Source organism: Salvia hispanica, chromosome 6 (genome assembly GCF_029641045.1).
Source record: "Salvia hispanica isolate PSC_SH4W2 chromosome 6, Shi_PSC_v1, whole genome shotgun sequence".
Classification (NCBI taxonomy): Eukaryota; Viridiplantae; Streptophyta; class Magnoliopsida; order Lamiales; family Lamiaceae; genus Salvia; species Salvia hispanica.
The window spans coordinates 3,692,206-3,714,995 of record NC_142697.1 but is presented as its reverse complement, the minus strand read 5'-3'; the positions used below and the strand labels follow the sequence as shown (position 1 = coordinate 3,714,995).

The window sequence follows — 22,790 nt, the reverse complement described above, 5'->3', positions numbered from 1 at the left end:
TAGTTAAGTGTTGAGTTTCTCCCCAAATTAAGCTTGCATGTCGTATGGTTGAATCATAGAATTTTCCTTTTGTTTTTATGGGGAAAACTAGCTAAGAAGGTGATGGATGCTATAAGCGCCTTCAAATTTGATGAGAATGGGGATGCGGATCCGAATTTATTTTTTATTTATTTTGTACTCGGGTTGATATCGCGGAAGAATGTACGAGGTGAATTATTTTTTATTATTTCCTCTGTTTGAGTGTTGAGTGCAGTAGAGCGATACCGCCGATACGTCTCTTGTAACGTATCTGTAGCAGCCTGTAGGAAATAATTTCGTTTATATTGATCAGTCTTGTTAGTAACTTAATTATGATCAAAATGTGTGGTTGAATGCATGATGTGATTAGTGACTTTGTAGTTCGTTGTATTTTTTGTTTATTAATTCTACTAATTCTTTGACAGAAACAGAGCGGGGAACAGGGGATTGATTCTAAAGCAAACTTGGCTGCGTCACTCTCACATATGAAAATGCAAATTCAGAATGAAAGATTTGTCTCAATAAGTGTAAGTTTTATATGTTTTCTCTTTTTTACCTGCCATATAGAGCATCATCCATAACAGGCTCTTCACTATTCAAGGCCTGTTCCACTTTTATTCATATTTTATTCTTGAGTAAAGGCCAAAACTAGTCCTGAAAATATGCTCAGTTTATGATTTTGGTCCTATATTTTATCTTTAAATTTTTGCATCCTGAACATTTCAACTCAAATCACAATTGGTCTTACACTAACAATTCCGTCAATTTTTAAACGGTTTTAATCTGATTGTGACTAATATTTAAACGGTTTTAACCCTAATAAGACTGTTAAAACCATCAAAATCAGGTTAAAATCGTTTAAAAATTGACGGAATTGTTAGGGTAGGACCAATTGTGATCCGAGTTGAAATGTTCAGGATGCAAATATTCAAAAGATCAAGTATAAGACCAAAATCATAAAATGAACATATGCTCAGGACCAGTTTTGGCCTTTACTCTTTATTCTTTGTTCTTAGCTAAGACACAACATCCACAATTATGTTCTTCACTATTCATGGGTCCCACTATTCTATTATTCAATTTTAAACTACAATTACTAAAAGCATTTCATTAATAATAAAATTTCATTAAAAATTCGAAATTACATGACAAATTTCTAAAAAATAAAAAATTACATAATTCAAATACTAAAAGTTTTAAATTGCTTAATTTAAATCTTAAAAATTAAATATACAAACCAATAAAACATACAAATATGTTCGATGAGAGGAACCGACTACATTTTGCCGAATTTTGCCCCAATTTGTCTGAACTGATGCAAAATAATTGTATGAAAAAGTATGAGTGAGACATAGTTTGGTTTGATGTAAAAAGTATGATTGACGAATGAGTGTATTTATAGATAATTTGGATGAATTGAGGATTAAAAAAATAGGAAAAAAGTCATAAAACATACTCCCTCCGTCCCACTTTAGGAGTCCCGGTTAGAATATTCCATAAATGGTATTAGGCCCCACATTCCACTAACCTTTTTCCACTCACATTTTATTATAAAACTAATATAAAAAGATAGGACTCACATTCCACTATCTTTTTTCACCAACTTTCCTTTACATTTTTTAATACCCGTGTCGAACTCAACTGGGACTCCTAAAATGGGACGGAGGGAGTATTTATTTTGGGAAATGGAATTTTTTTTTGGAATTTTTAAATGATTTTTTAAAAAATTTAAAAAAAAAACTAAATCAAAATGACGCCCACTCGGGGGGCGAGTGGGTGTCGCCGCTCACCCACGTCGCAACACGTGGGCGGGCGTGTCGCGCCGCTGCAAAGAGAGCGGCCTCTTCGAACGAGTCGGCACGAGCTGTGCGATTCCGAGTGGCAACGTTGTGGATGTTTTAATTGTTGCTTCTATTTTATTATCATAATAAGATATATTTAAAGCTTGTGCTATCATCCTTAAATCTAGATTTTTTGAGTGAATTATTTTGTTGATTTTTACACTGACTGTCGTGCGAGCACTGATGGTTGATAGCCACTATTCTTTGTAGGAAAAGTTTGAAAACAATAGCAAAAACGTTGAATCTTATGTTTCTCACCTTAAAGAATTGGCTGCATCTAGGGCTGATTCTACACCGAGTAGTTCAGGCAACCGCCTTTCTTTAAGGATGAACCATCCACTCAGTAAACTCGGTGGACTTGTTCAAGGATCTGAAGACGATGCTGATAATAGGAAAGAAGTTGTGTTCTCTAGAATAATCAAACTTCCTCTTGTTGAGAAGATACCTTCCTATACTATGTGGATTTTCTTGGATAGGTACCAATAATTGTCGTCACGTCTTCCTTTCCTTAATGCCAATAATAATGATTCTTTTCTTCTCAAGTATAGAAATCCTTTTAGTTTTACCTGCACATACTTGCACAACACACACACACCCAAGCATACACATACACACATACTATGAAGCGCACACACACACACACATACTATGCACACACACCCAAGCATACACCCATCAACACATACACACACACACACAATGCATACACATACTCACTCATGTGTATAGTGCAAAAAAAATAATAGTATGATCCAAAATATTTGTCAAAAATATTTTTGAATAAATAATTTTTTTATGGAATCAATCAAGGAGTAACAATTCAATTCCCTTTGTATTCCTTATGCTTACCAAGCACAAGAAGCCCCTTAGTTTTTGGGTTTAAAAATCATCTTTTAAAATAAACTTGTTCATGCTATTTTTTACTTGAGTTTTTTTCACACAACACAAAAATCAGAGAATGGCTGATGATCTCATAGGGCGTAGACGCATTTATTATGATCATCTTGGCAGTGAGGCACTGATCTGTAGCGACAGTGAAGATGATCTGGTGCAGTTGGAGGGTGAAAAACGTAAATTTTCTGATGGGGAGGATCGCTTTATTCAGTCAGTTTTTAATACTACTATGTTTTTAGAAAACCAAATTATTTTTGTTGATATGAGAATGTTATTTATTTAAGAAATCATAAATTATGGCATGTTTATTTTGGAATCACAGCGTAGCTTTTTTAGAGTGTGGGATAGGGAATGAAGTTGTTACTGTGCTGACCCAGTTTGTTGGAGGATCTTCTCAAGAAATTAAAGTAACTTCTCTGTGCAAAACCTTTCAAGTAATTTCTACTGTTGAGATGTTGAGATGTATTCATTCTAATGATATGCACGAGCGTTGCACTATGCTCATGGAATCAGATCAACAAATGGAGATACGAAAGAAAACTTTGAAGGAAGAGATATCTAGAGATAATGTGTACCTGGACCAAAGCCTCAGTACTGCTTTAGATTCTTTTGACAATCTATTTTGCCACCGTTGTCTGGTAAGTGGTCTTGCCTTGTGTATATAGTGTGTGCGAATGAGTGAGTTTGTGTGAATGTGTGTGTGCAGCGTGTGTGTGTGTGAACGCGTGTGTAGTGTGTGTTTGTGCAGCATGTGTGTGTGAATGTGTGTGCAGTTTGTGTGTACAGTGTGTGAATATGTGCAGTGTGCGTGTGTAATTTTATACATAATCGGAATTCCACTACTTTTGATATGAAATTCAAATCATGGATTTAAAGTATTTGGAATCGTAATTCAATTCCAAATCCAAGTATTACTAAACATTAGATTTGGAATTGAAGACTTCATTCCACACCCCCAATTACATGTACCAAACGAAGCTTATTTTTATTTTCTGTACATTGAGATTGCAAAACGGTGAACACAAGCTTCTTATGCCCATGTCAGTACGCCTAGTCCACATAAATCACGAGGTTCATTTCACATCGATGGTATGTGAAAATTGTTTAACTCTATATGTTTATTTCAAAAAATATTGAATACGGATACAAATATAATTAAATATCGATTGGCTAATCCTCCATCGTTGACCGCTCAATGGTACTGTAAAAACCAAGTAGTGCATCATCCAATTTTTAACCGTCGAAAAATAAATAATACTATTAATGTTAGTTATGGTTTACACTTAATAGTTCGGGCTACACACTGTGCTAAAGCTAAACTTCAGAATATGTAATTTGCAGTATGATGGGTTTTAATCAGCTTGTGGGTTTCACATTATATTTTTTTTTATTACATGCATATACATTTTCTTTGTTGCAGGTGTTTGACTGTCGTTTACATTGTTGTTCCCAAGCTCCAACCAGTCATGTAAGCAAAAGTTTTGCTTGAGTTATTTTCAGTTGCTTGATATTCTCATATGTTGATTTGATTAAGTTATGGTTGGCAGAATGAAAAGCAAATTGGCCAATTTGTTACAGAAGTGGACCGTAAGCCCTGTGGAGATCAATGTTATGTTCAGGTATTGTCAAAGAATATCCAGTATAATAGATTATCATCCATATAAGACTTGGCTATGTTCCATCTTTTATCTCAATATGATTTCATGCGAATATCATCTCTGTGAAGCAGCCATGCAAATCTACAGGAAATTCAATCAAAGCTTAACATAAATGAAGCAATTGGAACCCTTTGGAGAAAGACTTATACCTCAAGAGATTATAAATATTTGGAAGAAATAGGTAAGTGAAAATTGATTTCATGGTCAAGAATATCACCTTGATTGTATCTGGTATCATGAATTTTACTAGATCAGAGGTCTTTAAAGTTAAATTTGAACTTGCTTAGAAAGGTTTATTTCAATATATCAACTGTATACCTGTTTAAGTCAGAATATCTCTTGCTTTATCTCATACCAATAAAAATTTAGAATATATGCGTTTCTTGTACTTCTAGGAACTCTTAAACCTTGTTTCTCAACCTATTTTTGCAATATCGTTAAAAGCTAATATAGATGTCTTGTTCATATAGTTGTTATATAGCTCGGAATTTGCTCCCTGGTCTGAAAACTTACGAAGAAGTATCTAATTGCATGTCTGGTGATAGAGCTGTAATGCCTTGTGGATCTTCAGCGGGCATGGATTCCATGGTTTGTAGCCTTTTCCTAGGTTTTTATAACAATTAATAGTCCTTATACATCCAAGAGGTCTTTTTGAGTTTGAAGAGAGAAGGAAAAGGAACTATACCTGTTATTTCTGTGTTATGAAATAGGTTGAACAACTTAACAATTTGTTTATGTTGAATGTTTAATGATTTTACTGATGATACATCAGGAGCCAGATATGAAGTCTAGATATGACAGCCAAATCAAGAATAAGTCATAATGGGAAGAATGCGCGAGGGAAAGGTGAAGTCTTTAAGGAAGTACCGTCGGTCCTTGTGGAGGATGATTTCGGAGGAAAGGACATCCCATATAAGCAATATTCTCCATGCATGTACCAGCCAACGTGTGGGAAGCAGTGTCCTTGCCTTCAGAATGGAACTTGCTGTGAGAAATACTGCGGGTACTTGAAATTCCATCTCATTTCATACAACAGTATTGAGAAAATGTATAGTTCAATACTCAGGAATTAATGTGACACATCTGTGCTGACTAGACATTGAATAGCCAAAAACCTTATTGTGTTGTGGTTCCTTCATTTATTCTTTTATTCTTTACTTACAGGTGCTCAAAAAGTTGCAAAAATCGCTTCAGAGGGTGCCATTGTGCTAAAGGTCAATGTAAAAGCCGACAATGCCCCTGCTTTGCAGCTAAACCTGAATGTGATCCAAATGTTTGCCAGAGTTGTTGGGTTAGGTATTCAATTTTAGTGTTTATTTATCACTTCAATTGGCTTCATCTCTATTCACCAGTCCATCATGGCTTGCATTTCCCTAGTATCTCGTTTTGCTTTAGATTAATATCCCGCATCTCAAAATTATTTTCCTCACATAGATAGAAACATAAGTGTTGGTGGTCTTATTGAAAAAAGACAATGCATTCGTGATACTAAAATATGTTATTTTACTCATTTGGAGAAACATAGGTATAAATAATGTTATTATGTTATTCGTGATCTACTACTGATTCTTGTGCGTTTTCAAAGTTATAAAGCAGGTTTTAGAAACTTTGTATGTGAAACTAATTATTTTTACCAATTTTATTGTGATGCTGATTCTCTGCCCCAATATTTTCCATTCAATCTCCACGGGCACGTACATATTAATGTGTTCTCTTCGAACTTTCATTTCACTCATACATTATACTTTTGAGGTTCCCTTTTGATTGTGTTTATGTTAAATACATCCAAAGAGAAAAATAAGAGTGTTTGGCTACCCTGAGAAAAGAATTCAGTCTTTGTGCAGTTGTGGTGACGGTTCATTGGGGGCCTGCCAAGACGAGGAGACATGCCAACATGATGCTCCTTCTGAGGCAACATAAAAGGGTAAATGATTTTGGATCAAATCTAATTTCACCATATTCCTCTCATGTAATGAACTCTAACTAGAAAACTACTTGCTTTTTCCATTGATAGATCCTCTTAGCAAAGTCAGATATTATTGGTTGGGGAGCATTTGTTAAGGTACTAAATAAATGCAGTCTATCATCATGTTATGGTTAGTTGATGATAGACTGTAGTCGTGTTATGGTTAGTTACATTGGGATGTTTAATTTCAGAATCTTGTCAACAAAGATGATTACCTTGGAGAATATACCAGTGAATTGATCTCCCATCAAGAAGCAGATAGGCGAGGAAAGATATATGATCGTGCCGATATATCTTACCTCTTTAACTTGAATGTCAAGGTAAGCAGCATCTTCTTGACCAAACCACATTTGCTTTAATTTATCTCTATACCACTTCTTTTTTCAATCATTTTGGGGCTTCTTGGCATGATGGAATGAAATAAAATGGAGATAGGAATGGAATGAGGATGGGAATGGGAATACAAATGGAATGGGATTATGTAGTGTGGGTAAATTATGTGTAGTGTGCGTGGTGTGTGCAATTTATGTAATGTGTGTATAGTTTGTGCGTATAGTGTGCATAGTGTGTGTGTGTGTAGTGCGTGTGTGTGCAATGTGCAATGTGTGTGTAGTGTGGATTTTTTTAATAATTAAAAATCCTTAGTTTGAATGTGTCAAGGACAGCATGTATCATTAGGCCGAAATACAGTTTTGAGTATGTGTGTGTGTTTCTCGATGTTGTTAAACAATATGTAAAATCCTAGTGGCCATGCACAACATTTTTATAGAGTTGTCTTGTTTCAGTATGTCATTGATGCATACTGCAAGAGAGACAAGTTGAAATTCGCAAACCACTCATCAAATCCAAACTGCTACGCCAGGGTATTCATCTTCCATTGATTGTTTTCTATGACAATGTCCAATTCCGTTGTTTCATCTGAGATAGGATTCAATATATAGGTAATGTTGGTGGCTGGTGATCACCGTGTTGGCATCTATGCTAACGAGCAAATCCAAGCTGGTGAAGATATTTTCTATGATTATCGATATGGTCCTGATGAATCACCCGCCTGGGTCCTGAAGCCCACGCTTTCAAAGAGAGATGTTATGCCACTCCCTCGTGGTCGAGCAAAGAAGCACAAATCTGGTTGAGCTGCCGGTCTTGTCGTCATTATGGAGTATTTCTTTATCGTTACGTTTTTTTATGCGCAATCTATAACTACATTATTTATTCACAATCTATTACTACATTTTTGATGCATAATCTATAACTACAATTTTTTGTGATGCATAATACATAACTACATCTTTTCTGTAGTTTAAATTGGAAAGTATTTCTTGAGTATTTTAACATTTAAATTGGACAGTAGTAGATAAGTATTAACTTCTTGGCCGAACCACATTTGCTTTAATTTATCTCTATATCACTTTTCTTTTTTCAATCATTTTGGGCTTCTTGGTATGATGGAATGAAATGACATGGAGATGGGAATGCGAATACAAATGGAATGAAATTATGTAGTGTGGGTAAATTATGTGTAGTGTGCGTGGTGTGTGCAATTCATGTAATGTGTGGATAGTTTGTGCATATAGTGTGCATAGTGTGTGTGTAGTGCGTGTGTGTGCAATGTGTGTAGTGTGGATTTTTTTAATAATTAAAAAACCTTAGTTTGAATGTGTCAAGACCAGCATATAACATTAGGCCAAAATACAATTTTGAGTATGTGTGTGTGTTTCTCGATGCTGTTAAGCAATATGTAAAATCCCGGTGGCCATGTACAACATTTTTATAGAGTTGTCTTATTTCAGTATATCATTGATGCATACCGCAAGGAAGACAAGTTGAAATTCGCAAACCACTCATCAAAACTGCTACGCCTGGGTATTCATCTTCGATTGATTGTTTTCTATGACACTGTCCAATTCCGTTATTTCATCTGAGATAGGATTCAATATATAGGTAATGTTGGTGGCTGGTGATCACCATGTTGGCATCTATGCTAACGAGCAAATCCAAGCTAGTGAAGAGATTTTCTATGATTATTAATATGGTCCTGATGAATCACCCGTCTGGGCCCTAAGCTCATGCTTTCAAAGAGAGATGTTTTGCCACTCTCTCGTGGTCGAGCAAAGAAGCACAAATCTAGTGAGCTGCCGGTCTTGTCTTCATTTATGGAGTATTTCTTTATCGTTACATTTTTTATGCACAATCTATAACTACATTATTTATGCACAATCTATTACTACATTTTTTGATGCATAATCTATAACTACAATTTTTTTTATGCATAATATATAACTACATCTTTTCTATAGTTTAAATTGGAAAGTATTTCTTAAGTATTTTAACATTTAAATTGGCTAATATTTTTAAGTAGATAAGTATTAACTAGTACTACTACATCGTTACCGAAGTCATATATATTAGAAAGTATTTTTAAGTAGATAACCACTCCCTCGTCCCGCAATAGGAGCTCTATTTAGTTATGACACTGGTTTTAAGAAATGTAAATAAATGTGGATTGAATAAGTTAGTGGAATATGGATCCCACTTATATATATTAGTTTCATAATATAGAGTGAATTACACAAAAGATCCATAAACTATGCGTTTCGCACGCAAACGGTCTCTTACCTTTAAAAATATCATGGGTAGTGCCCGAACTAAGGTGTAATACATTCATGGTACTTTTTCACTATATACTACAAATTTGCACCAAAAATACCCCTAAGGCATGAAGGACATTTTTGGACATTCATATCTAGTACACATATTTTTATGGGACGGATAGAGTATTTTTTTTGTTAAAACAAAAATATTTGTAAAAGTAAATTACTCCCTCTGTCCCTTATAATGTGTTACCATTTGACCCGACACGGATTTTAAGAAATGTAAAAGAAAATAACATTAAGACCTAAAACCTGCCATCAAGTTTAGCCGGTGTGAACCAGTGAAACTGTCCGGCCGAACCGGTCGGACCAGTAACCGGTTTGTTTTCATTTTCAAAATATTTTGTTAACATTTGTTCTTGCAAGAACTTGAACCCATAATCTCTCCTCCAAATATCAACACTTCTTCCACTCCACCACAAGGCCTTGATGGAAAATAATGAACATTGATTATTTTTATAAACATGAAATTTTATGCACCCAGTTACCCAAACTAATAAAATAATTAAATTTAATTATATATTCTATAAATAATTTTTAATTATAATATATATTAAATTATAATTATTATATCTTGAATTTTAATCATGCTTACTAAATTTTATTGTTACTTTTATAAGATATAGTATCATTCATATTTTTTTACATATTATTAGTTATTGTTTACTATTTATTAAATATTTTTTAGAGTATATTTTTATTTAAAAACTACCTAATAATTTTTTAAAATAGTTTTATAATATTACTTTCGCCACGTACACTTTTTTGAAATAACATGAACTTTATCTACATTTATACATATAATATTATATTTTCATCTACACTAATTGATAGTTTATGTATTTAATTATATTTATTAATAAAAAAATTATTCAATTTTAATATTTGAATACTAGTTTTTTATCTATATCATATCTAAAACTAATTATTTACAAGGTTTAATATTTTTTACGTGTTATAAATTATACTTTATCATTTATTATAATTTTGTGCATTATATATTTAATTTAATATATTTATAATAGTATAACGGTTCGACCAGTAGTTAATCCGGTCCGACCGGTTGAACCATGAACCAGTAGCTTTACCGGTTCGCTCACCGGTCCGGTTTTTGAAACATTGGAAAATAGATTGAAAAAGTTAGTGGAATGTGATTCCTACTTTTATATATTAGTTTTATAATAAAATGTGAGTGAGAATGAGTTAATAGAATGTGAGTCCATTGTGAGTGAGAATGAGTTAATAGAATGTGAGTGAAAATATAATACAGTGGAGTAAACAAGCCTACTTCTATATTAGAGACTGGTCGGTGGACTCAGTTGTTACATTGTAGAAAAAAGAAAATGATATTCTGTGGATAATCTGAAGCGGAAGTTTGTTAGTGCTGATCCCAAGTCATTTATTAACTTCGATGAGACACTTGAGAGTGGTATAAGTATGAATGGATCACAATTTGATATGTACATTTTGCTTAATTATACCAAATATAAGGTCTCGGTAGTTATTTATATCTTAATCAATTCAAGTAATATTGATCATAGTGTTGGTCATATACTACTTTTTAGTTATCAATATGTGCGGGTTTTTGCAACCAGTCAACGAGAAAGATCTAGTTTGGTTAATGTATACAATCGTGTCTTGGCTTTGTCGGAGTACATATTGCCCCCAAATGATGTTCTTATCAAGTTTATGCTGCAGATAAACCTTTCAATACAATTAAGGTCGTTTTGGAACTCTTATCACTCTTTGGGAAACTAATATGAGTTAATTATTTAATGGAAATAGAATATATCTCAATAAACAATCCGCTGTATCACGATAGTGACACTAATTAATACTCCTTCCGTCCCAGAAAGATTGTCCCAGTTTATTTTTTGCACTCGTTTTGCAAAAATAATAATAAATAGGTAAAGTTGAAAGAGAGTAAAATAAGAGAAAGAATAATATAGGTAAGACTATTCTCTACGTTATTCTCTCTTTTACTTTACTCTCTCTCTATTTTAACTATTTATTATTATTTTTGCAAAATGAGCGTGAAAAAGGAAATGGGATGCCTAATATAACAATTGCTGCATATGTTTTAGGGACGAAGATGAATAATATTGAAGTTCATATTATCCAAAAATGATCATATATTATCATATGTCTATAAAACACAATATTCATCAACACAAAAAAAGTTTGATAATATCATAAAAATATAATCAAAATTTTAACACATCATTGCTCATCAACATATATTATCATCAACGCACCATTGCAATTAATCAACACAACAAACAATATATTATTAAGATTAAAGCTCAAATTTGGTTCTAAACATATGATCTAATATGAATTAAGGTCAATATTATTAATAGTTTTGATGATATTGTGCTTGAAGTTTGATGATATTATGTAAATGAAAATCATCTTACGATGATCATGCAAATTTATTCATATAAAACTATACAATTTGTATATTAGGTACTTTATAAAATTAAATTAAATTTAATATATATTGTTTGAAAATAATTTAAATTAAAATACATATATGTAATTTAAAATTCTGAATTATTTTAGGAGAAATTAAACTCATAAAGAAAAAAATATAAATGTACTAATTCACATCCTTTATTTATCACCTAAAATCTGAACACTGATCAAGCATGCATAAAATTTATTACATAAAATATGAAACTTTATAGCATGCAAAATAGATATCATCCATGCATAATATGTATCACGTAAAATCTGAAAATTAATAGTAAATAATATGTAAACACATGCATAAAATTTATCGCATAAAATCTTAAAATTGTTTAACCATTTTCTAACTCGCCTAAAAGATAAATGGTTAACCAATTTTAAGATATTAAGCGATAAATTTTACGCATGTGTGACATTATACTATAATTATTACATATTATTTACTATTAATTTTCAGATTTTAAACTACAGACTCCAGATTTGTAACAGACAACATTGTGCAGTTAGCATAACAAAAGTTATAGCCATTAATTACGCATGCCAAGGTTTTAATGCGGGCCATGCAGAAACTGTAAATGACAAACCAAACGTGTGAAATCGATGGTATTAATGCATTTAATACTCTTAAATGTCAAACCAAACACCTGATAAAATGTGCATCTATAAATATTATCCTCTTTTCATTTCATTTAATTCAAGTTCAAAATTAATTTGTTAAGAAAGATGAGAATCAACCATATTAGTCATCTTTGTTTCTTGGCATCAATATTAGTCATCTTTGTTTCAGTGTCATGCAAGGTTGATAGGAAGGATCCTGCCACTCAAGTGAGAATCAACCATATATGCTCATTAACCAGTGATTACAATCTATGTCAAATCATTCTCAACAAAAACTTATACACACCAATTGCAGATTTCAAACTTCTAACCCAAATATGCCTTGCTCAAACAATTATATACACAACCGATACCATTACATACATAAAAAGAGCAGAGAGAGAGGAGAAGAGCCAAACGCAACGAGATCTTTTCCAGATTTGTGATTTTGGGTATGGAATATTGGTGGGTCAATTTTCAGATGCCTCTTTTGATTTTGGAAAAGGAGATTACAAGTCTATGTTGTTTGACATAGAAAGGTCAGAGAGATTTGTGAATGATTGTGAAAATGTGTTGGGCAACAAGTTGACTGAATTGCATGACAAGAATATTCATACAAGAGTTCTTATTCAAATGTCCAATGCTAGTGGCAGCCTTATTGGATCCGAGTTTTGATAAACTTATCATTCTTATATATGTTTGAGTTATGTTTTTACTATGAGAAAGTAATTCAATTCATTTTCCTTTTATACTTTTCTAGTCATCCAACTGGTAAGCTTTTATTGTAAAGATATATAGTGAAAAACTTGTTATGCAATGGTTTATATATATTGGAAAACCTAAATTTCCAAGTTTATGAAAAGAAATTTATTTATCACATGGTATATCATTTCAGATTATTTGTTGATTAAATTTATAGAAAATATAATACAGTGGAGTAAACAAGTCTACTTCTATATTAGAGACTGGTCGGTGTACTCAGTTGTTACATTGTAGAAAAAAGAAAATGATATTCTGTGGATAATCTGAAGCGGAAGTTTGTTAGTGCTGATCCCAAGTCATTTATTAACTTCGATGAGACACTTGAGAGTGGTATAAGTATGAATGGATCACAATTTGATATGTACATTTTGCTTAATTATACCAAATATAAGGTCTCGGTAGTTATTTATATCTTAATCAATTCAAGTAATATTGATCATAGTGTTGGTCATATACTACTTTTTAGTTATCAATATGTGCGGGTTTTTGCAACCAGTCAACGAGAAAGATCTAGTTTGGTTAATGTATACAATCGTGTCTTGGCTTTGTCGGAGTACATATTGCCCCCAAATGATGTTCTTATCAAGTTTATGCTGCAGATAAACCTTTCAATACAATTAAGGTCGTTTTGGAACTCTTATCACTCTTTGGGAAACTAATATGAGTTAATTATTTAATGGAAATAGAATATATCTCAATAAACAATCCGCTGTATCACGATAGTGACACTAATTAATACTCCTTCCGTCCCAGAAAGATTGTCCCAGTTTATTTTTTGCACTCGTTTTGCAAAAATAATAATAAATAGGTAAAGTTGAAAGAGAGTAAAATAAGAGAAAGAATAATATAGGTAAGACTATTCTCTACGTTATTCTCTCTTTTACTTTACTCTCTCTCTATTTTAACTATTTATTATTATTTTTGCAAAATGAGCGTGAAAAAGGAAATGGGACAATCTTTCTGGGACGGTGGGAGTATTAATCATTAAAAACTTTAGTAAAATAGGCTAATTTAGCTAAAGCAGAGTCTATTAGTATAAGGACTATCAAAATAAGCTTTTATCCGTAGTAAACTTCATTAAATATTGTTTAGATATGGATCGTTCTCTCCCATTCTTTTACATCGACATCTACATCTCCACCTCACTCTCTTAGAGTTCTCCATAGTCCGCGTCAACTTCGCGACTAGCCACAACAAACCACCTATGCAAAAATTTTCCACATCAGCTAACGGGTGGAATATTGATGCATTGGTCAAAGTTCGTGATATTATTTTTTAAATTTAAAGTTTGTGTAAAGAAATCACAAATTTCAAATTTCCGATATATTATTGATTTAATAGGAATTCACTTGTTAATACCCTATGAATTGATTAAAACCTAGATTCATATTCGAACCACGGAGATTTAATACAAAATCCTAAGCTAACCTGAGGACGCCGAGTAAGAACTCTCGGTTGATCACGTATATCATGAATTAGATAAAATGACTATAAAAAAGATATTTTTCTTTTTTCAAACAGGTTGTATATTTTTCGCCGCCGGATACGAGATCAAACATCCAGTATGAATCATAGTTCAAATATTTATTAATACCGTGATGTTAGGCGTAAATAACCCAATAAAAAATGACTATTTTTTGGATGTATTTATGTATAATGTATTGATTGTTGATAATAATGTATCACTCTTGGGGATTTTGTGGACTATTCCAATATCTGTAGGTGGAAAGGTGATTTGATTTCAATTCTCCGTAATTTTATATTCAATCTTATATCTGATTTTCCACTTGTTTCCAACATTACATTACTATCATCAAAATATTATTTCGACCATCATATTATACTTTTGTGGAGTCAACATTACCAGCCTAATTAAAAGAAGGACTATATATAATCCTTTTTATTTTCCATCTACACCAAAAGTTTAGAGAACATTATATCATAGAGAATGAAGTCTACACTTTGTTGCTTGGTATCAATTATAGTCATCTTTATCTCAATCTCAGGCAGAGCTAGTGGTACTGATCTAGGCACTCAAACAAGAATCGAACATGTCTGCTCGGAAACAAGTGATTACAAACTATGTCAAGATGTTCTAGGCAAAAACTTATACACTTCCATTGCAGATTTCGATGCTCTAACCCAAGTATGTCTTTCCAATATACTTATGTATATCTCCGACACCCTAACGTTCATAAAAGACGCGGAGAGAAACGAGACGAGTGAGAGACAATTCGCCGATTGTGATGAAGGGTATGGATCTATGCTGACTAAATTTGAAAATGCAGCATTTAAATTTGCAAAGGGAGATTACAAGTCAATGTTGTCTGAAATAGGTGACGTTAAAAGGTATGTGACTCAATGTGAGACTGCTTTGGGCAACAAATTGAGTGAATTGCATAAGAGGAATGTGGATGCCAAAGTTTTTATTGAAATGTCCAATGCTAGTGGAAAACTTATAGGGCAGCATTTTTGATTATGTGATATTTGTAATGTGTGATCATAGTTATGTTCTTCAACTTAATTGTTTATTTGTTGTGGAAGAAAATAATTGTAGTGCATTTTCATATATGCAAATGGCTGGGAGTTTTATTTAAAAAAATTAAATATATATTGTAAATGCATATGCATGGATTCGTCTAGTGTTATGATAGTGTTGTGTTATGGTTTATTTTGGAATTATATCATTGTAAATAAGAAACGTGTATGTATGATTAATGAAACTGTGGGAAAATGTGTTGTGGCAATTAACTTTTGAGGTCTTTTATGCTCCAAACATATTTAGGACGAACACTACAAAAAAAACTTAGTAATATCTCTTAAGGACACAAAAATCGAGATGCAATTATTTGTGTTAGAATTTTTTTTAAAATAACAACAATTAAGGACGAAAAAAAAGTTTTTAAATTAATGATAAATTAGTTTAGTGTTTTGTTTGTTTAGGATGTTTTAATTTGCATCCTCTAATTTTAGCTGGGTCGTCAACAATAAGAATACTTTTTGAAGCGGTGGTGATATATTTAGATACACAATTAGCATTTTTAAATGCATTTAAAAATGTCCTTAACGGGTTTTTTTTAATGGAAGGGCGAAAACATCCCTTGAAGTTTATGAAAATCTAATACACTCAATACCATTACTTTTTTACACGCTATTTCTGAAAATGCAAATCTTTTTAGTGGTAGTATAACACTATAACGATTTAGACCAAACAGATAGTAGTATAAGACAGGTATTATGAATTTAGGGTCAAACTTGTTATTTTGCTTGAATTTTAAAATTAGTAAAACATTATCAATTTTAAGAGTTGTGAGAATTTTTCAAACCGATCGATCCACCTTGATTCTTGTTAATTATTTCTTGAATCTTGTCGCACATATCACAATGATCATGTCTCATCTATCTATATATATGTAAATAATAATCCTTTTAGTTATGAAGTATTTTAATGGATGAGCGACTCATTTCTAAATTTCCTCCGTCCACTATATCTAATTTTTACTGTTCGGATTTTAAGAAATTGTTTCTGAGTAAATGAAAATGAGTAGAAAAAGTTAAAAAAATATGACTATTACTTTTATTGATGGACATATAGAAAATGGAAAAAAGTTACTCCTATTATATTAATTTTATTTAGTAAAATATGGAGTTCACTTGCCATAAAGAGGAAATATCATATTATCAAGGATATAATGCAACGATGAGACATTGGACGAAACCAAGATTGCATTAGAAGAAGGATTAAAGTCCTTTTTTTTTTTCTAAACATATTATAGGCTATTTGTAATAGTGAACCATAAATTTAGTCATTCAATTATGTGGTTTATGTGGTGATATCAAATTCGGCTTTCATTCTTTAAAATTATCCTCAATGATGTAATATTGTTGGAAGTCATTTTCTATTATATTTTATACTCCTTCCGTCCCGTTTTAGCAGTCTCATTGACTTTTCTGTCCTCTTTTTGTAAAAATGATAAAAAATAGTTAAAGTGGAGAAACGGTAAAGTAAGAGAGACAATAATATAGAGAAGAGTCTTATCTACATTATTGTCTCTTTTACTTTACCATTTCTCGACTTTAATTTTTTATCATTTTTACAAAAAAAGATGACAGAAAGTCAATGGAAGTGCTAAAGCGGGACGGAGGGAGTAATTTTGTTTTCCCTTTTGGTAATTTTTTTCACCCACGGGAATGCGGGATGTTTTTATACTTTTGCTATTGATCAGAGAAGTGTAAATTTAATACCCGAAGTCTTGAAAACTGCCCAATTTCATGCGGTCGGTTTGTCTGCATCAAAACTTGAAAGCCCATGTTTAGGGCTTAGCCCGCACTGTTTGGTCCATATATTGTCTGATATATTACTTCCAAAATGCGTAATATACATATCTGAAGAGCCCAGATATGAGTGACTGTTCATCTAAAAAGACAAATTCACCCTGGTTGATTTGGACTCATCCCCCGTTTCGGTGAGCGTGCGGTCAGCAAATCAGGATTGCTCTTCCGGTGAGCGTCGGAGCCGGAGCCAGAGCCAGGTAGCAGGCTCCCCTTCAATTTTGTTTCCCCCAATTTCAGACCTTACTTTCCAATTCCAGCCACCGAAAGAAGGGTTTCATACAACTCAATACTCAAATTCCGGTGAGTTTGAATCGCTGCAGCTTCTTCTTTAGCTGCCGCAAGGCAGCGACGGAGTATAATTAAAGGATCAACACCCGCATCTGTGCAAGGAAGCACCCGAGGCGGTGGATCGTACGAAGGAGGAGGGAAAGCCTGCGAAGGCAGCTACAACAGAGGAGGAAGTAGAGGTGGAAGCCATGGATATGGAGGTAGCGTGGCTATGCCGCAACGGAGCACATGAAAATGGCGGACTATGTTTTTTACATTTGCCACAGGCACAGCTTTAGGAGGAGGTTCAAGGGTAGGGCGTAGAATTATGAAAATAGTTGGAGGGGTTTTTCGTCAATTCAATCATATTGGAGGCCCAAATACATAGCAATTCAGGCTAACTGAACGCCATTTTTTGTTTCAGATTTGTGGGCCATATCCGTTTCATTTCTGCCAAATTACTGATCCAGTTATATTTCATTAGAAATGCTAAATGGCAAAGCGAACGGGTAATATCAAACTTTTCTAGAGGAGTTCATGTTCTAGAAAATTCTTCGGTGGGTATTAGCAGTTGGTTGCTTTATGATAAATTAGGTGTTTCTTATATATGTTAGTTTCTCTTTTCGGGCATTGCCCGCATTTATGTTTCATTTTAAGTGGAGTATTTCTAATTCGATACGAGATTTTATATGGTGTTATTTTGTTAGTAAAATGAAGAGAATAAAGTAAAAGAGAGAGAGAGTGATGTTCCTATATTTACAAATATGTCATTTAGAGTGAGACATTTCCAAACTGAAAATGTGTCACTTAGAGTGGAACAAATGGGGAATTACTCTAATTACTTTAATAAATTTGTATTAAAATGGGTGAGTTCGAATCTCTCTTTTATAGGAGAAATATGAATATTTGATTTTGACACGAGTTTCAATGTATAATCTCTATTTTTATGGAAAAAAGTTAATGGAATGTGAGGCCTAATACCATTTATGGAATATTTCAACCGGGACTCCTAAAGTGAGACACCCAAAAATGGTAAACCAAGACTCCTCAAGTGGGACGGAGGGAGTAATATAATTTAAAATAGGAGAATTCTTATATTTGAGGCATAATATGATAAAAAAAAATGAGTATATTATAAAAAATCAAAGAAATTACAAAATTAATAGAGCGAATCAAAGCATAGTACACAACCTAATATCTAGAAAAGAAAATAGGAGTGCAAATAATTACATAACTATAAAAAACTAATTGCATAAAACTAAAATATGAGTGCAGAAATAGAAAATAAGAGTGCATATTATTACTACTACTGAATACTACTACTAAAAAAGAGTTCAAACATAACTAAAATAATTAAAAATGAGAGTAAATACATATAGTAGTGCAATACTAAAATTTTTTTTTTTTAAAAAGAGTCAAAATTCAATAATATGCAGCTCATGAGAATAGAACCATGGATAGCAGACATAATATAGTAGCGAGTTTCTACTTGACCACCAAACGATTATGTGATGAATACAGTATTATATTACGAAATTTGGGAATACAATAATACCCCATTGTTTGCACCTGTATATGCCCGTGGCTTTACGTCATTAACAGTGTAATGTAATAATATAAGTTGTAAATAAAAATATAGTATAATTTTTAAGAATAATATATTATTCAATTATTCTAAATTCAAAAGTTTATATTTTTCAAGGATAGATTAATAGTAATTCATATTTTTAAGTGGCGGAGTGAGTACTCTCTCTCTCTCTGTCCTAATTAAGTTGCGTCAAATTTTTAGTGATACCGAAAATTAAGAAACTATGTTGAAAATTAGGAGAAATAAATAAAGTAAGAAGAATAAAGAGAGACTAAAGTAGGTGATGTAATAAAATAAAAGTGATTTGATCTTTTATTTTTTGTTAAAAAAAAATAACTCAACTTAGTTGAGGCCCCTAAAAGAAATATGACTAACTTAATTGGCATGAGGAAATATTATTTATTTACTATTGTACTTATTTCAAACAATATTTAAGGTGGTGTTCAATTTTTCTGGATAAAATAATATCAGGATATTATGATTGAGTTGTAAGATTATTTTTTCAGGGGTTAGGTATGACTAATTATATCCATCTAAGATTAAATTATCTCATAAACCAAACACAGTACATATAAGGCAAAACACATCTTTAAATCTTTGTACTTTGATTTTTTATTTCAATAGGTACATTTTTTCCATTTTAGTAAGTCCTTATACTTTTATATTCGATATATTCTAATCTTTATTTAATAGAACTGTTAACTTTTCCGTTATAAAATAACACATCATATATTAATTATTTAAATATATTCCACGTAATATTCTAATTGAAAAATATCAACACAACATAAATTTTTTTTAAAAAAGACAAAAATAAAATCAAACATAATTAGACGGCGGCGCGCGCCATGGAGATAATTCCGACCAAGGCGGCAGAGAAGGAGATGATCGGGTTGACCTGGTCGCCGGAGACGGGTGCACGGAGAGGAGGAGGATGGTGATGATCACGGCGGCAAGCATCGATAACACCAAATTCAGCATCTTGATGTAAGTGTTGATGGTCGGCATCACGATTGTGTCCAGCATGAATACCAAAACCGTCGTTCCGATAACCTCTCACACCTATTCTCGCCATAACTGTTGTAAAATTGAATTGATTAGCTTCTCCTTTTTTTTTAGAAATTAGGTTTCGAAATAATTGATTTCTGGAAAGAGGATTTATCTTCACCTCTGATGATGCAAGCTCGTTTAATCCGAGTAGCTCGGTTAGGGTTAGAGATTGGAGAAAATATTCAGTGGTCCTTCCACACCAAAGTGTCATGATGAGGTGGTGTACTCAACCATTTAATTCTTAACGAATGTCAAAATAAATGACTAGACATGCCAACTAATAGAGTTATTTATGGAAGATATTCATTAAATCACTTTTATAGAAGATATGCATTAAATAACTTTTATAAAATAATGCATAATTATTAATATTGAAATTATCAATATTTTTTTCCTCCTATGTATACACTACATACTTATATATATAATAATCATATTTTATATATATTCATTATCTTTTGGCAAAAAAAAATAGTATAATCACGGAGTGCAATACTTTGTTAGTATTATTTAAATTTTATGATTATAATTTTCTTTATCTTATATGTTTATACATAAAAATATATATGTAAGTGAAAATGCACACAAATAAAAAGTATGATTATAATTTAATTTTTCTATTTTTGTATTGCATTTAAAGAGTTATATGTACTTAGTAACTTGATATGAATTTAAAAACTAACTTATAACTATTTAAGTACGTAATTATATTTATACATAGGAGCAAAAAATATTGCTAGCAATTTTTAGATTTTAAAATTATACAGTATTACGTAAAAGTGGTTTAATAAATTTTGTAAGATTTAATGCATTAAATAGGTTATATATTTACTTAGTAACTTAATATAAAAATAAAAATTAAATTATAACTATATAAGTGTGTCATTATATTTATATATACTATAAGAAGAAAAAATATTGACAATTTTCATATTTTAAGAATTAAGAATTTAAGATTATGCAATATTCTATAAAAGTGATTTAATAAATATCTTCTAAAAATAACTCTATTAGTTGGCATGTCTAGTCATTTACTTTTCCATTTGTTAAAAATTAAATGGTTGAGTACACCACCTCATTATGACACTTTGGTGTGGAAGGACCACTGAATATTTTCTCGAGAGATTGATGTTTCTTCTTCTCATCGTGAGGCCTGCAATTAATTAGAGATTGGTATTTTTGTCTTCTTTTTTATATTTATGTTATGATGCTATTTTCCAATTAGGATATTACGTGGAACGGGTAATCAATTGCTATAACTCATTATTTAATTGCTAACTACAACTAATTTAAGGTCATATGATTTTAGAAAACGTGTGGTCTACAATTTGCCACGTGTAATTTTCGTTTTTATTAATTAAATCGAAAAAGATAAAAAAATCCAAATTAGGATTTTGGATGAAAATGTCGATATAGTGTTCCGAAAATATCAACACAATGCTTTGAGAATGTCAACACAATGCTTTAAGAATGTTAACTCAATGCTTATATTGACATTCTACATGTATTATATTGACATATTTTATATAGTATGTTGATATTTCTGCTGTACGAAAAAATTAAAAAATTTTAAATTTTTTTTCAAATTTTAACTTTGGAACATATGCATGTAGGATATCATTGGAATCCTTATGAAATAATCTTTAATTTGATATATGTTATATGAATTTAAAGTTTTGAGATTTTTTTTAAAAGTTAGTTATAACTAAACATTTAGTTAATTGACATTAATACCATCTTGATATTTTTTGGAATCAATCATATGACCTTATTGACGTTTTTCGTTGATCGTATTGACATTTAGGGATTGATGATCTAAGCCTTCAATTTGAATATCTAATGACTATTATTTAATTGTAGTTAGCAATTAAGTTATGAGTTAGCAATATAACACTCCACTAGGTGAAATATATGTAAATAATTAATATATGATGTGTTATTTTATAACGAAAAAGTTAACGATTCTGTAAAATAAGAATTAGAATATATTAAGTACATACTAAAATGAAAAAAAATTATACAATAACCTATTAAAATAAAAAATCAAAGTATATACATGTGTTTTGCCTACATATAATTTCGGATAGAGAAATTGGTCTCTAAAATCATGAACTTTGCCTAAAATTTGGTATTTCCCATGAACTTTGAAATTGGTATATAATATCACGAACTTTGCATTTTGTTTGGTATTTCCCAAACTCACTCAAATAAGATATTTTTATCAAAATCTTATTTAACATAGGCAATCGTGATATGTTTTATAATATTTAAAACCACTTTTTAAGTTCATAACATGTAGCATAAAAAGTCACGTTGAAAACCACGTTGATTTAATTGTGCCAAGTATGATAAAAAGCCTCGTAAGTTAGTCAAATATAGCAAAAACATGCCGTGGGAAATACCAAACAAAATGCAAAGTTCGTGATATTATATACCAATTTCAAAGTTCATGGGAAATACCAAATTTTAAGCAAAGTTCATGGTTTTAGAGACCAATTTCCCTTTCGGATATAATCTTGAACATCACCTCATTGAAAACCGAGTGCAGTAAATTTCGGTACTTATTTGATAAAGATTTTTATAATCATAAACCCCAAATAAAAGAAGAGTCGTGTAGAGAGCTGATTGGTTCACATATATACAGGTGGCGGGATTTTCGTACAAATTATGGCTCCCTTCCAATCTAAGCGCCGA

The 22,790-nt window shown here is 31.7% G+C and overlaps 1 long non-coding RNA gene and 1 pseudogene across 2 annotated transcripts; both read left to right on the top strand.

Moving 5' to 3' along the window:
* The first annotated feature begins 199 nt into the window (after positions 1-199).
* LOC148923077 (histone-lysine N-methyltransferase EZA1-like) lies at positions 200-7,608 on the top strand (annotated as a pseudogene). Its single transcript, XR_016132864.1, has 16 exons — positions 200-208; positions 444-545; positions 2,070-2,329; positions 2,802-2,963; positions 3,076-3,160; positions 3,242-3,391; positions 4,174-4,221; positions 4,301-4,372; positions 4,499-4,592; positions 5,204-5,414; positions 5,576-5,707; positions 6,256-6,335; positions 6,426-6,473; positions 6,569-6,697; positions 7,163-7,240; positions 7,319-7,608. The product of XR_016132864.1 is annotated as a histone-lysine N-methyltransferase EZA1-like (transcript).
* Positions 7,609-17,128: 9,520 nt separating this feature from the next.
* Positions 17,129-18,148, top strand: LOC148923076 (uncharacterized). Its single transcript, XR_016132660.1, has 2 exons — positions 17,129-17,771; positions 17,883-18,148. It is a non-coding gene; the product is annotated as an uncharacterized LOC148923076 (long non-coding RNA).
* The last annotated feature ends 4,642 nt before the right edge of the window (positions 18,149-22,790 follow it).